This window comes from Ischnura elegans, chromosome 7, assembly GCF_921293095.1.
Source record: "Ischnura elegans chromosome 7, ioIscEleg1.1, whole genome shotgun sequence".
NCBI lineage: Eukaryota > Metazoa > Arthropoda > Insecta > Odonata > Coenagrionidae > Ischnura > Ischnura elegans.
Window position 1 is genome coordinate 65,659,033 of NC_060252.1, and position 14,525 is coordinate 65,673,557.

Sequence of the window (14,525 nt, forward strand, 5' to 3'; positions counted from 1 at the left end):
AATTTTTAATATTAATTATAGGGACAAAGTGAGCGGTAAAAGCTTTTGACGAAGGTGATACGCCGATTTAGGTGTTTGTGTGGGAGCCAGATTGCTTATATACCTGCTAATAATTACTTCATAATAATACTGTTCGTAATAAGATATTTTTAATGCGAATTACTTGCATCAGGTCCTCGGAAAATGTTCGAATCCGATTTATATCAAATCCGGATCTAGTAAAATTGCCTTTTTTGAGTTGAAAATTTCGAAATAAATATTTCAGACAAGTACTTAACCTGATCAGGGTAATTTTTTAGGCTTGTTGCCACCAATGTCTTTAATACACTTACGATCGAGTATAGACCGAATATCAGTTTGGATAAGAATTTCTCATAATCGAATATCTTGAATCTCCCGGTGGTGGCGGGTTAAAATTCGATGTCGAACTATGGAGAATCGATGTATTCGCTCTGCTCTACTTTACACTCTTTTTCTTTCATTTCGTTTTCTTCTTCATTTTGTTATTCGGCCTAATTTTTTTCCATTCATTTGACTAATTGTCATGCTTCCTCCATTTTCCTTACATCCTTCACTCTATCATACATCCTTAATAATTCATAATTCCACTCCTAGCCCATCATGTGGAGCACTTTATCCATATGGTATTTGGCGGTGGCGGCCGACAGCTTATGTTACTTGCGCCAGAGAGAAGGGTGTATAGGAAAAAAGGATGGACAGAAACCCGGCGTCATCATTATCCTGCTCTCAACGAAAGGCGCCTAAGGGATTACGGCTTAATGTTCCATCCTACGCGTCGGACGGAGTTTTGTACTAGAAATGCCTTCCATAAAGCGCTTTAATAGGAATTGGGCTGTCTCTGAAAAATTTTCTTCCGAAATCGAACCCAGACCCAATGGGTGAGAAGCCACTACATCAATTTCAACCCCCACTTTATCTATTAAAGCTCCTTTCGTTCTAAAACGGAGCCTTGTCTGATATTTTTACAGGAATGCGGTCCTTCTCTCTCACTTACTGAGACTCCTGTACATTCATGTCTTTTATCATAAGGCCGTAGCGAACGGGGGAGGGGTCAAGGTGTTCAAACCCCTCCAAAATAAGTCATAAGTGTACCCTGTCATAACGAAACTCCCACCCCGGATATTTTTTCTGGATACTGCCTTGTACTACTTTCAGCTTCCTGCGTCTTGGTCCATGTTTCCGCTAATGATCGCGGTACATCCAATACTTTTCTCTTAACTAGTCTTATCAATATGCTCCTGCGAAATATTTCTACCATAAATTCCGACCTATTCATAAATAACTCCTTTAAAAGATCTGTTTTCGTATCCTAATCTCTGTGCTCTTTATCCTTCAATTTGCGAAAAAATAGATTTTCACTCTGCTCCTCACCCCCCTAGACCAACCTTGGAAAAGGGCTCCGGCCTCATCTGGCCGCTCATCCAGTTCTTACAATTTTTTCTGCTTTATTTTCCTCAGGGATTGTTTTTAGTGATATCTAGCCTATTAAATTGAATCTTTGGAATACCAAACATTTTTAGCTGCCAGGCTTTGTAATTGTAACGAGGTGCATACTAATGACTGTCACAATGACTTTGGTGTCATTAATAAGCTTCTCCGTGATGTTCAATTTTCCCATAACCATCGCTTTTTGACCTCAAAATGCCCCCAAATAATAGAAGCAAAGAGGCAGGTGGCAAAACTTAAATAGATTGAAAATTTAGTGAGTCGACAATTTTCCGCAGGGTTTCAGACGATTTTAAAGAGGGTCGATTCTATGACTTTTTTCCGTATCTCGTTTCGTTCACCCCAAACAATCGTATGAATCGTCGAGGCAGTGGTCTGAAGTAGGTCTTACAGTATACAGATGCGTGCCTCCCGGTGTATTGGTCCTCTGACGGATTACTCACTCAAAACGTATGCTGTCGTCTTGATATTTTGAGGGTACTTATATAAAAGAGACTGTTGTTAATATTTGACTATGATCCACATTTGAATTTTTTAACTTTTACCTCTGAAGTATTTTCTCGAATTCAAATTTTCATGAATGAAATGCAAGAAAATATTGAACAGGGTGTACTCTTCGTAGCCTGAAATTTTTCAAGATGATAGCATGAGTTTTACTCGAAGAATTCGTCGCAAAAAATGACAGGTCAAGCAGAAGTATGCGTCCTCATATCCTTCGCGACCTATTTACGTTCCTTGCGCATAAAATTATGCAAAACTGTGTGACTCATGTTTTATAATGATATGTTCCCATTTCTAATCGTGATGGGAATAATTAAAGTCACATTACATTGGAAATTGTGGTGACGACTTCCATGAATCCTTGAATGCGTATAATCCGATTGAGAGACCAGAGACTCCGAGAAAATCGGATTATCGTTGCAGCCAAGGACCAATTATTGGAGATCCAGTCGTATCTCCTGGGTACCATTTCCGGCTGAAGAATCCAATTCACGTTTATTGCATGCCATTCATCCTCTTCTGCGGCTCCATTCTGTTCTCAGGATGAATTCACTGCAGACATTTTGACCCGAGGAAGTTAATTATCCTCCGCGTGTTTTATAATGTGATTCAAGGACCGGGTATTGAGAACTAAGGAATAGCACTTAGGCGCATTCTCCAAAACCCTAGCGGTAATGGTGACTTGTTAGTAGTCTAGGCATTATTCCGGATTCTCTAATTTGACGGAAGTCCTAATAGATGATGCATTCTATCGAGTATATTGTTGAAAAATGTATGATTTTACGTGCATAGTTAATGGAAAAATTATTGAGACACAATGTGACTGAATGTTTACACAGAAATAATCGTTTTTACTTTTTACATCAGAGCTATGTTTATCTGACGGTTTGCGACCCCACCATGGCTCCATATCGAAGACAGATGCTATTGAAATTCGAGAACATAAAGTCAAGTATAGAGGATATATGAATAAGAGGACGCACGCATGCTGCTCATAAATCAGAAGTCGAGACCAACATTGAAATCCCTACTTTATTATTATAATCGGAAATGAAAACAGTTTGCAAAGCGTATGGATTTCTTTCTTCGATTCACAATAAGTTCAACTTCCTTTCATTCTATGCAAATAATACTATTCTCTCCCTCGTTTATCCAACATCCCAGCCTCTGACACTGTTTTCAACATATAGAAAAGTAGGTAAATGCCTATAAAGTATTATCGTTATTTACCCCGTATTAGATATTAAGTATCTTGAAGAATAAAGTAATAGGATTATTAAGTATCGCATAATATTCCTAATACTTTTCCTTCTCCGTGAATATGAGGTTTAGTGGAAATGAAATTCACAATGGAAATGTAATGAAAGAAAATGCTATCGCCGCGGTCAGCCAATTATAACCGTCAGATTTATCTCGTGATATGGGTTTTTTCCATTATAATAATGGACCCACGGTTCTAAGCCGATTCACGCTCTTTTTGTATTTCCTCTAAGAGCTAAAGTAGTTAACTTATTTTCAGTAATGAGTATCCTGAATTCACTACAAAGTGGTAATGATTTGCAAGCTTCATTATTTTTTCTTATATTCCCGGCTTGTGTTAGACTCCATTGATTTTCTGATTTCGCATTCATCCCACGGCATTCACATCGAGTTGAGATCATGGACATGTCTCTTTGAGGTGCATAAACACCAAACCTTTTTTTCTTTATCACTCTGCGGCAGTTCCAATGAGTTATTGCTGATGCTTTTGATACAATTTTTGAAGGCGCGAATCCCCCCCCCCCTATCTGCTAATATATTTTTTCAAAAATCCACTATGTGTGGAATATCATCTAGTTGGTCCTGAAAATCCTGCACTCGCTAGTATCTATTGCTAGGACGAGTATCGTGTGATTCAAGCTGTAATGTTGATGCCAGACTATGGGGGATTAGATCTTAACTTGCTTATTTACTTATTCTATTACCACTGGAAACAGTTTCATTTGCCTTTTACATCTGGGTTTTTAAGTTAACAATTAAACGCACATGAACATCCATGCCCTGGATATGGGCAACCTACGCAGACGGGACTCAAACCCGCGACCACCCCTCTGACAGGCAAGGACTTAACCCCACCGCTAACGAGGTCGACGAATGGAAACTATCTTAATTTTTTTTGTGGGTTGTAGATGGCGAACTTTGAAATTCTCTCTCTTGTGACGTGACCATTCTCACTCACCATGAGAAAATAAGCTCTTATAAAAATTTTTTTTTAAAAAACCAGCCTTTATATTTAGATTACAGGGGATGAGCAACGTTTATATATGACACAAAGCAAAAAAACTCAGTGACCCCGAAAAACCAAAAGTGACGTATTAAAAAAGTCACTATATTTATTAAATTTTCAGTGAATGGTAAGCCCCCTATGTTTCAAAATGCCACCCCTATGCTTTTAAATGCCTACTATGTGGATATGCCTTAAGTGGATAACTTTTACTGTGGTCGCAAAACACGAAAATCGACCATTTGGAACTTCTTAGATCAAAAACATGTTTTGGGGGGCTATAGGTTGACTGGGGGGTGGTTAAAGGGGGGTTGGAGAGAAAAAGTTATATTTTCATGTATTGTCATCGGAAATGAAGAAGTGTGCAAAATTTCAGCGTTTTTGCTTCACAGGAAGTGAGTCAAATTTGAGTTACAAGATTTGTACCAGACAAACAAACAGACAGGTTGGTGAGTTGATATAAAGGCTGGAAAAATAGGGAATGGGCTCCATTTTTCTCTGCATAGTATCTTCCCGGTTTCTTTGATGGTAATTCGGACCGCTGCAATGGCCGCGCGAAATCTTTCCTTTCGAGCGCATCCTAACCCTAATGGTGAATTCGTCTTGATCATCACGGCCCTTACCACATTCCCTTTAATCCTACCAAAGTCGAGCCCGTTCTGACGATGGTGTGTAAAAGAGTGGGCGACTTTCAGGATAGGCTTCGGAAGTATAATCCGGTAAGTTCGAAAGACTAAACGCTTATTAAGACTCTAATGTCTTAACTTAGACTCTATTGCTGTTCTCCAGTTGTAAAAAAAAGTCCTTTCATCATGCTTTTTCCCTCCATGGGGAAGAAAACCGAAGAATGATGAAGATAAAGAAGATAAAATGGGTCGACCGTGTAAGTAACGAGAAAGTGCTACGAAGAGTGGGAGAAAAGTCTTCTAAAAACCTTAAGCAGAAGACGGAACAGCTTTGTTGACCACATTATGAGGCATGATAGCCTGATGAAAACAATCGTAGAAGGACAAGTGGAAGGGAAAAAGTGCAAGAGATGGCCCCGAATGAGTAACATAGGGCAGGTTATAAAGGATGTAAAAGAAAAGAAATACGTCGCTATGAAAAGGCTATCGGATAGGAGAGAGCAATGGCGCTGCGTCAAGCCAATTTTAGGATTGTTGACTGATGATGATGGGAAAAACATTCCAAGCTCGATCATTTTCTTCCAAGAAGGAGTGATAATTCAGTTATTCCAGGTGGCATGGTCAGCCATGTGGCTGATTTCAATCCGTTGTTATAGCAACAAAATTGACTTTAGAAATGATTTGAGTTGGCGTTCTAGAAGGTGAGAATATGTGTCTGCTGTGAAATTTCCTATGAAATGGTAGTGTGACGCTGGAAAAAGGTTATCGAATGATTGCTTTCTGCTTTTCTGTTTGTTCGATATTTTTGTTTGTTCTATTTAGAAAAAAATCACCGAGGTGTTGGTATGATTTATTCTTGAGCTGTCCCTCTGTCTCTAAAATGTCCAGTTGGTAGGATCCTAATCTATTATATTTCCCAGAGCATCGCACCACTGTTTATTGTTAATCATTTATTGTAACAGCTTGTCATATATGGAATAAGATACCAACTGAAGTTTAAAAAATTGCATATATCTTAAAGCATTTCTACTAAAATATTATGATTATTTACTTTCTCGGGATTAGCATACGTTACTTATTATTTTCAAATTTGTGCTCTTGTTATTATGGCTCCTTCTCTGCTTTACCATTTTTTTATTTATTAAGTTAAGAATACAAGAGTTTTTTCGTTTGTATCAAAGCCGAGTTGGTGCGCAACGCCATTTGCCGTTTTTTCAAGGATTCATGCATTTGTTACGTTATGAAATGGGAAGACATTATTTATAGATATTTCAAAAAATGAAAAGTTTTTCTTTTTTTATAGTACTACTTTTTTTTACTTAATTAATGTGCCTGCAAACTTAACTGTATTATTTTTGTCCATAAAGATTTTTTTCCTGAATAATAAACATTTTTCTATCTACGAGTATCGAAAAAATATCGTTGTTTATCCGCCTTGCATATGCTCTCTAGACATATGAAGCTCATGATGTGCCCTCGTATACTTCCTTCTCTTCCTCTGTCCTAATTTCGTCCTTTCCACCTCATTCTTTCACGAAGTCCACCTCTTTAAGTTAACTTTTCCTCTACCATCCTTTTGTTCCACCTACGAAGATCCCTTTGCTTAGCAACCTTTCCACTTCCAACATCAACCGTCTTGCGGAAGCACTTCAATCCCTAATGTTTCCTGGTCTCTTTAGATCCGTAACCTTTTGCTTTGATTTGATGTAGTCACCGAATTCCATTTCGCGAACGTCTATTTTAACACTCAAAGGCTATGGCTGATCTCAGCCTGAAAATAATCCTCTTTGTTATCGTCGAAGTGATAGGTGGGGACGCATCAAAACTTTGTGACTCCTACCTTGGAATTATGCGTTCTTTTAGTGATTGAAATCTCATCGGTATCAGAAATTCCGAGAATAAGTTGCCATATCATAATGTTCCCTGATGAATCTTATATTGACGTTCATTTAGCAGTGAGATTTCAGTACAAGTTCTGTTCTTCACAAACGTGCTATCGTATCTTACATCAGAAGCCGTGAAAGTGCTGATATTAATGGATTTCCAGGAAAGTCTAATTTTGAAATTTCAAATGCTTCTACGAGTTAAAATTTTGATATTGTTTCTCATATTTTCTGACTTTTCTCATTCTACCGCATCCAACCACGCAGTGGCGCCGACTCCATGGGGCCTGAGGGGGCCCGAGCCCCCTCAAAGATTCGTTTGGGGGGGCGGAGCCCCCTCAATAATTCAAGAAAATAATTAAGTTATATAATGCTTTGTGAAATCACAAAAATATATTGATAATTTTTATTTCCCATGTTTGACGATAGTTACCATTTAAAATAAATTCAAAGATGTGTTAAAACAAATAATTATAAGGTTAAGCAGGTTAACTGAATCAAGAGGTGTGAATCATGATAGTGTTTCGGTGCTGCGACACACTTTGAATTTAACCTCTTCCCGGGGCAAGACCTCCGATATGGGCCCCCCCAATATTTTTTATAAGTCGGCGCCCCTGCAACCACGTAGGTATTTTTTTTTAGACTGCCGCGATATGCCGTGACTGTTAGTACATATTTTTTAAGTGGGGTATTCATCAATAGACTTCGAACGATCGAATTAATATCGATAAGTACTTGATAAGATTAAAAGAAAGCGGTGCGACTCGTCAAAAGATGCTGCGAGGGAACGGAAGGCGATATTCAGCTATTATTTGAGTTATGTCGGGAGCCACTTAGGACTAGGAGGCTATTCGTTGAGCAATTAAGAACATATATATTTCAGAGCTACACGGATAAAGTACCAGGGTCATTCAATAAGTCTTTAGAAAAGGGTTGAACAACGATTTATATTCGGTATTTTTAAAATTATATTTTTCGATTTCGTCTCCTTTCAGCTACAAAAACTTTGATTAGCAAGTATTTTAAGACGCTCAAAAAGTAGAATTTCGGTATCTCCTCAAATTAGGAATTAATTTTGGCGATGATCTCGTACTTAAATGTAAACCTTTCTCCATGTATTCAAATTGGGAAATAAGAAAAGTCACTGGTGCCCAAATATTGTGAATACGGTAAATTTTGCCACAGTTGGAACTTTCTGTCCGAAATTTTGCCCTTGCGTAGGTGTGCAACCATGCATTGTTTTGTTGAAGGAGGAACTTCTTCTGTTTCAAATGTGGACGCTTTTCTTGATTTTCTCGTAATCTTGGAGCCACACTTCATGTTATGTCCGACGGAAATGATAAAATAAGATATATTTTGCCAAACGGACTGGCTCAGGAATTCGTTTTTCTCTCGCGCAATAGAGGGTTACAGTAAATGCTACTAAGTCGATTACTGGAATTCAAATTTCTCATAACTATCGACTATTTGCTTTCCACCGAAACCGTGCTGTTTAACGGCTGGTGCACTACACGCTCCTTCCCGCTACACATCCATCGAGGCAGCTTGGTATACTTAGGCAGCATACTTGGTAGGATCTACCGATGTAGATTTATCCAGGGGCGTTGCCAGGATGATGCGTTTGGGGGGAGGGGGACGACCTCTCTGGAGATAATGTGAACATTTTATCTCTAGAATTCACATTTTATGCAATATTGGCATTTAAAATTACATAATTGATGGGTCGCCTGGAAGCTGTTTTGCTAAAACATATTGCTAGAGTTTAATAAATTTGTTTATATTTTTCTGCTAAAATTAATTGGTTTGGGTGGGGTACGTGTCCCCTGTGGCTCTCCCTGGCTACGCCATGGGATGTATCAGTCCGTAGAGTTTATATTACTATAGGAGGCTCTGCCAGGTAGCAGTAGCAGTTCTAATGTGAACCAGGTCTCCGTGCATCAATTCGCAAACCAACATTTGTCGCTAGTAGCACGAGGATCTATGTATTTGGCCTTGAATTCCCTTCAGAAAATTTTAGTCCTAGGCGAGGAAATTCGTTTTGTGCACATGCTGCATCTTATAGGGAGCATGTGCACAAAAATATTTTAAAAATCATATGGATATATAATATTTTGGTTGATTTTTCCTTAGTATGTACTACAATATCGTTTTTAAGGGAGTACATTTCAATTGTCAAAGTTTAAATCCGTTTTTTGTTCAAACTATTGGTTTTATTATCGAGCTTAATATTAATTAATTTACCTTAATTGAATACAAATTGAACTTAAATTTTTAGCAATAAACGATTGCATTCGCCACGTATCATATCTCTTGCGGGCGATTGTATACATATGTTGACATTTATCCTAGCGACTGGAGCGCCGCTATTTATTGGGACCGGTGGTAATCAAAGGAATCGTGGGAGTGGAGAATCCTGTGTATTTATGTATCAGTCATTGGTGGTGTACCAAGAGGGACTGTATTCCGTTGATAAAACGAGTTTCAGCGATCTTCTTATCGAGACTTTAGTGAAGAAAACAATGACGGAAAATTAAGTCGACGCGGGGAGTAATTGAGTCATTTAAGCGATGAAGTCCGAACTTCCGGCTTAGCTTTGCGGTTAGAGTAGGATTTTCCTGGAACGGTGTCCATATAGGTTTACGGAGTTCTAAAAAAGTCAAAGGGATTATTCAAGTAGTGGGAGTCCCGCAGTCCATTAACGTGGCTCGGGATTATAAGGGTCACGCTTAATCTTCTCCGAAGGGAATTCTCGTTAAGTCCGGCAATAGGCTTCATAGTTGGTACCTTCTTCAATCTCCGCTTTTATTACCAAAACGCCTTTTAGGGTACTTAGTATTTCCATTCTGATGAATTCGATTCGACGCTACCCTATTTTGTGTTTGAACGTTTTACGATCCGTTCAAAGCTTAAGTTCTCGAATGATCGAAGTTGGTCTTTAATAAATACCAGTTGTCTCACGATTCGCGGAAAATATACCTCCTCGGTCCTGCCGTATTGTATACAATACATCGAAGTTTGATTTTTTTCGCTGCTTAGCTTAGTGAAGTATCGTTATTTTAACTAGTTCAATTCGTCCTAGCAGATGAGAGCATCATACAGAAGTACGATTCACAGAAATTGCTAAATGTTGTTTGTTAACATCATCTAATTAACCATAAATATGTAGATACGTCCCGCGACTTAGGAGGTTAAGAGAACTAGGGTGCCATGCTTTCCTGGGGATAATAGCTGTCCAAAGCAGCATTCGGATGTTAAAACATCGGAAAAGCAGAATTAAGTCCGACGGTTCCTATCTCAGGCCGAATTTCGAAATGTGGAGAGAATGGATGCTACACTATGGTGCAGAATCTCAGAAGTTTCTGACTTGTATAATTGGGGATTGGTTTCTATTTTTTGCGTTTCTGGGAGGTTAATGACGTATTTTCAATATTTAAATTATTGGAGTTATCTGTAAGGGGGGATTCCATTTCACTAACTTAACATGGGATTTGGTTGCATTCATAGTGTATATATATTCAAGCCACTTTGAAAATATGAATGGCATAGCTTTGACATCTTTCAACCTTGGCAAGTTCAATGTTGTGTGAAACATTTTTATTAATAAATGAAGCTTCTCTTATTTATTAGAGTACTCTTAGGCTGCATCGTATTTCTTATTACGTGAGCCAGTCTCAAGCGTGTTCCATAGTACAGTTATGAAGTATAGAAATAAATCATTCTCTTCATGGAAATTGTGGGCTTCAATCAGTGTTTTGTTAAGAAAAAGACTTTTTCTGTATAATTCAACTCCTTGTAAGCAGTATCTTAAGCCTGAATCACACGATCATTTTTTTTCGTCGCGAAAGTGATCACTATCGCGATCACTAGTCGAAATGATCGTCGCCGGCAATTGTTTTTCGCGTTCGCGATCGCGATGAGGATTCCCATCGCTATTTTTCATCACTAGTCCGGTCGATTTTTCCTTCGCTAAAACCGTCACTAAAACCCCATATCAGCCAATCGGAACGCATGCCCGTATGGAGCGATTGCAGCGCAACGTATGACAATCGTGGGAACGACATCGATAAACAAACACGCTATATATTTTCGTGATGCGGGTCCTATGACAACGAGCTGTGATAACGGAAATGATGCGAAAAGCGACGGCAGGAGTGACCGTGTGATTCAGAAAAATGATCACTAGAGCGATCGCTTTTCGCGACGAGAAAAGTAATCGCGATAGTGATTACTTTCGCGACGAAAAAAAATGATCGTGTGATTCAGGCTTTATTGTAATCGTGTGAGTTGAATGTAATTGGCGAGCTCTCATTGAATTGCGACGTATAATAATGATTAGGTGGAATCTTTGTCTCAGGGAGGAATTTGAAAATAACATTTGTGACAGCATACTGAAAACATTATCTTTTCATGAGTAGTGTAATGCGACTTTCAATCATAAATGAAATCATCATCATTTAATGCGTTAAGGTAATGGAAGTAGGAATTTAATACATATTAGAAGATATTTCTTTCTGATATTGTCATCATGGTTTCATTTTTGGAATAAAGCTATGTGAAATTGTTAGAAAATATATTGTAGCATTCGTTTATTCTATCAGTAATTGCTAAATTTATTTTTAAATTTAATATTTTAATTTCTTCAGTTTAACACAAGGATTATTAATACTTAATATTTCCTGCTCATTATAGAAGATGCCCCTAAGCTACTCAAAGTTGGAAATGAGGTGAAGATTGAACTTACCAATTAGGACGAAATATGTTTTCATAGTTTAAATCGGCCTCTTATTTCATGATATTTTTTCTTCCAGAAACCAGAGTGCGCTGCACTGATAACATTCATCGTGGAGGAGTAATACATTTGATGTAAGTATCCATGATATCATACTTTTGAAGTAAAAGCATGCCAAAAAGCGCATGGACATTTGAATGCGTTTTTTAACCTCTCTGCCCATTTAGTACGTATAAAAATAACACATTACAACGACTGATCTAAGGGTTCTGTCCATCTCAGTTTGTTGAGGATTTGAGTTTGTTGAGGTTTACCTACTAGCATTTGAGATGGAATCATTAACGAAAGTCACCAATTTACCTGAAAATGTTTGGATATCTTGTTAATCCGTAGTTTTTTTCCCTTAAGCAGAACAGGTCATTGCATATTTTACGTGACGTAAATTGTACGTTATTTCTTTCGGAAGCGGTTTGGTTTGGTTTCTTTGTTTACTTTTTCTTACCGTCACGACAAAGAGAGCACTCAATTTGCAAAAAAAAATATAAAAAAGTGGAAAATCGCTACGGTCTCGAGTGACCGTTTTGGGCACAGTTGATTTTATAAATGCAAGGATGGAATCATCTGTCATTTTCTCTATGTAAGTATTTTGCTTTTTAACCCTCGCAGTGCTGATGGGCCGATATATATGGGCTTTAGCTTCTCTGCCGAAAAGTGCCACGAGCGGAAATATTGGCTTTGAGGCAGTTAATTGCTCAAATTAATAATTATGTTGCAACTTAACTGTTGAATGAATAATTAAGAATAAAACAATTACAATAAGATTAAAATTAAAAGAAAGAGAGCAAGTTTGTGTACCAAAACTTACGTTACAGAAATTTTGTCTCTAAGATGTTAACTTAATTTAAATACATGTGCAATTTATCGCCAGTGCTACTCCAAGTAGTAGGTGGCATCATGAGGGTTAACCTCGATGGATGTTGTCGACGATTGCAAAACATTTATCTGATAACAAATTTTGAAAATTATTAGTTTTGAATCGCGCTGTCGCGAATCTACTTAATTGGATTAACGTTCTTTGCTATTAATTTTCGCGGAATTAGCACCTATAAAATATGGGTCGTTCGTCAGTTTTGTGTCACCAACCTCATGTCATTTTTTCCCTCTTTATGTCCCCTTAAAAGGGCGCTCGTCTCGCCCTGATTACCCCCAGGGAACTCAGCGTCTCTTCAGAAGCATCTTTTGCCTCGAGATATTTTCACATCCAAGAGGAATCTTATCACTCCGCTATGCCTCGAAGCCTTTCCACTTCTTTTTTAGCTTTGAGATTTTCGCGAGAAATGTATGGAACATGTCCAACGGGCCCGACCTTTCTAATTAATCGTCTCGTCTTCTTCGTCATTTCTTGTTCTTGGAGTTTCCCCGTCTTTCCGCTCCTCAGTCTCAGAACTTCGCTACGGTTTAATTTTCCCTCTTCTGCAAACAGCTTCTCAGTTTTAAAGGGGCCAGGATTTTGGAGATGAACGATCAGTTTTTGAAACAAGCGAAGGACGACTTTCGCTTGTTGAAAAGGGGTATCCCGTTTCAAAGCGCGTGTGAGCTGGAAGTTTGCCTGTTTGCTATTGCCGTAGAGGACAATTATACATCCAACCCGTCTTGAGAGTTGGGAGTGCGTGGAGTGGAATCCATAGAGATCGTAAACGTCAAGGCAATCATAGCTCTGAGTGGGTCGATACCAATTGTTGAACTTCAGAATGAACATGCATGCATTTCAGAGAAGGGCTTGTACCGTATGTATTTTCTAATAAATTTTATTATGGTGACGGATGGTAACGTTTTCTTAGACAATACATATATATTGCCATCCAACTGCCCTTAATCGTGTTTAATATTATTATTTTAGTAGTCAAAGCCATTGATAATTCATATTAGCAATTTTACGTTTATATTACTCATCATTTCCCGCGTATGAGCGTAATATTTGATTTATTTATTCCTGTATCACTGGAAACAGCACCATTTGATTTTTACATCGGAGTTTTTAACTTAACAGCTAAAAGTACAAGGATATCCATGTCCTGGATCGGGGAAACCTACCCAATCGGGTCTCGAATCCGTGACCTGTGGCAGGCGAGAACTTTACCCCTTCACCACCCGAGGCTGATCCTTTCCTCGAAATTGAACGTGCTTCTAATAAAAGTTTAGGAAATGGCTAGTGGAGATTCTGATCTGGAGTGTAGCGCTTTACGATTTGGAAGTATGGACTCTAATGACGGGAGAAGACTGGAGGTAATACTTTAGGGGGAGACATACGTGGGAGGCAGAAGTTTTTCATGGAGGGAATACTAAGCTGGGATGGGATACCTATTAGAAATCGTGTTAGAGAGAAGAAAGTTAAGTAAGCATGTAAGGATGAGGGAGAGAATCTGTTATATAGATAAAATGAAAGGTTTGGCTTAAGAGTTTTTGACTTTGGAAAATAAGCCTTGTGACTTATTGTGGATTGAAGTGGGAAGAGCAAGTCGGGAGGAGAGACAGGTCGGTGTAATTCGCATATGCTTAATGTAAGTCTACATAAACCGTTGGAATACTTAAATAGTAACCTTCTTTCTCATAGTTGTCCGTGCGAAAGGGATTGTATTTATTTAAAAATTCTAATTCTGTATTGCACTTTCAGAATTTTATGTTTCATTTTCAAGGAACTACTTTGAAAAGAGCTTCTTCGCTTACTGTAACTGAGTAGTGTCAAAATACCTAAAACTCTCCCTGGTCAGAACGTGCGTATTTGCGATGATTGTTGAGCATAACCTTTTTTGTTGTTACAGTTATAGCCTAAATTTTATACGAGCTCAATTAAGCTTCCCATGCACTTTATCGAACGTTGCCTCTTGCATTTCATCCAAAATTTCACTTCATATTTTACGGCGGTCTTTGTAGGCCGATTTCGTCACTTTCATCGTCCACCTCCGTCTAAAAAAATTACTCGTGTTCTTCTTCTTGTCCACTGTTGTTATTGTTCATTTATCTTCATTCTCGGCCTTTATATGTTCTTCATCTTA

At 38.3% G+C, this 14,525-nt stretch overlaps 2 protein-coding genes across 4 annotated transcripts in view; one reads left to right on the plus strand and one right to left on the minus strand.

Annotated features, from left to right (window-relative positions):
* The window catches only part of LOC124161995, a 317,004-nt gene that overhangs the window by 82,478 nt on the left and 220,001 nt on the right, over positions 1 to 14,525 (plus strand). For all 3 annotated transcript variants that reach the window (XM_046538302.1, XM_046538305.1, XM_046538303.1), the window contains exon 2: positions 11,549 to 11,603. The gene's annotated coding sequence lies outside the window, so the exon portion shown is untranslated. The remainder of the gene's footprint in view (positions 1 to 11,548; positions 11,604 to 14,525) is intronic.
* The window catches only part of LOC124162990, a 171,588-nt gene that overhangs the window by 22,912 nt on the left and 134,151 nt on the right, over positions 1 to 14,525 (minus strand). The gene's annotated exons all lie outside the window — the stretch shown is intronic.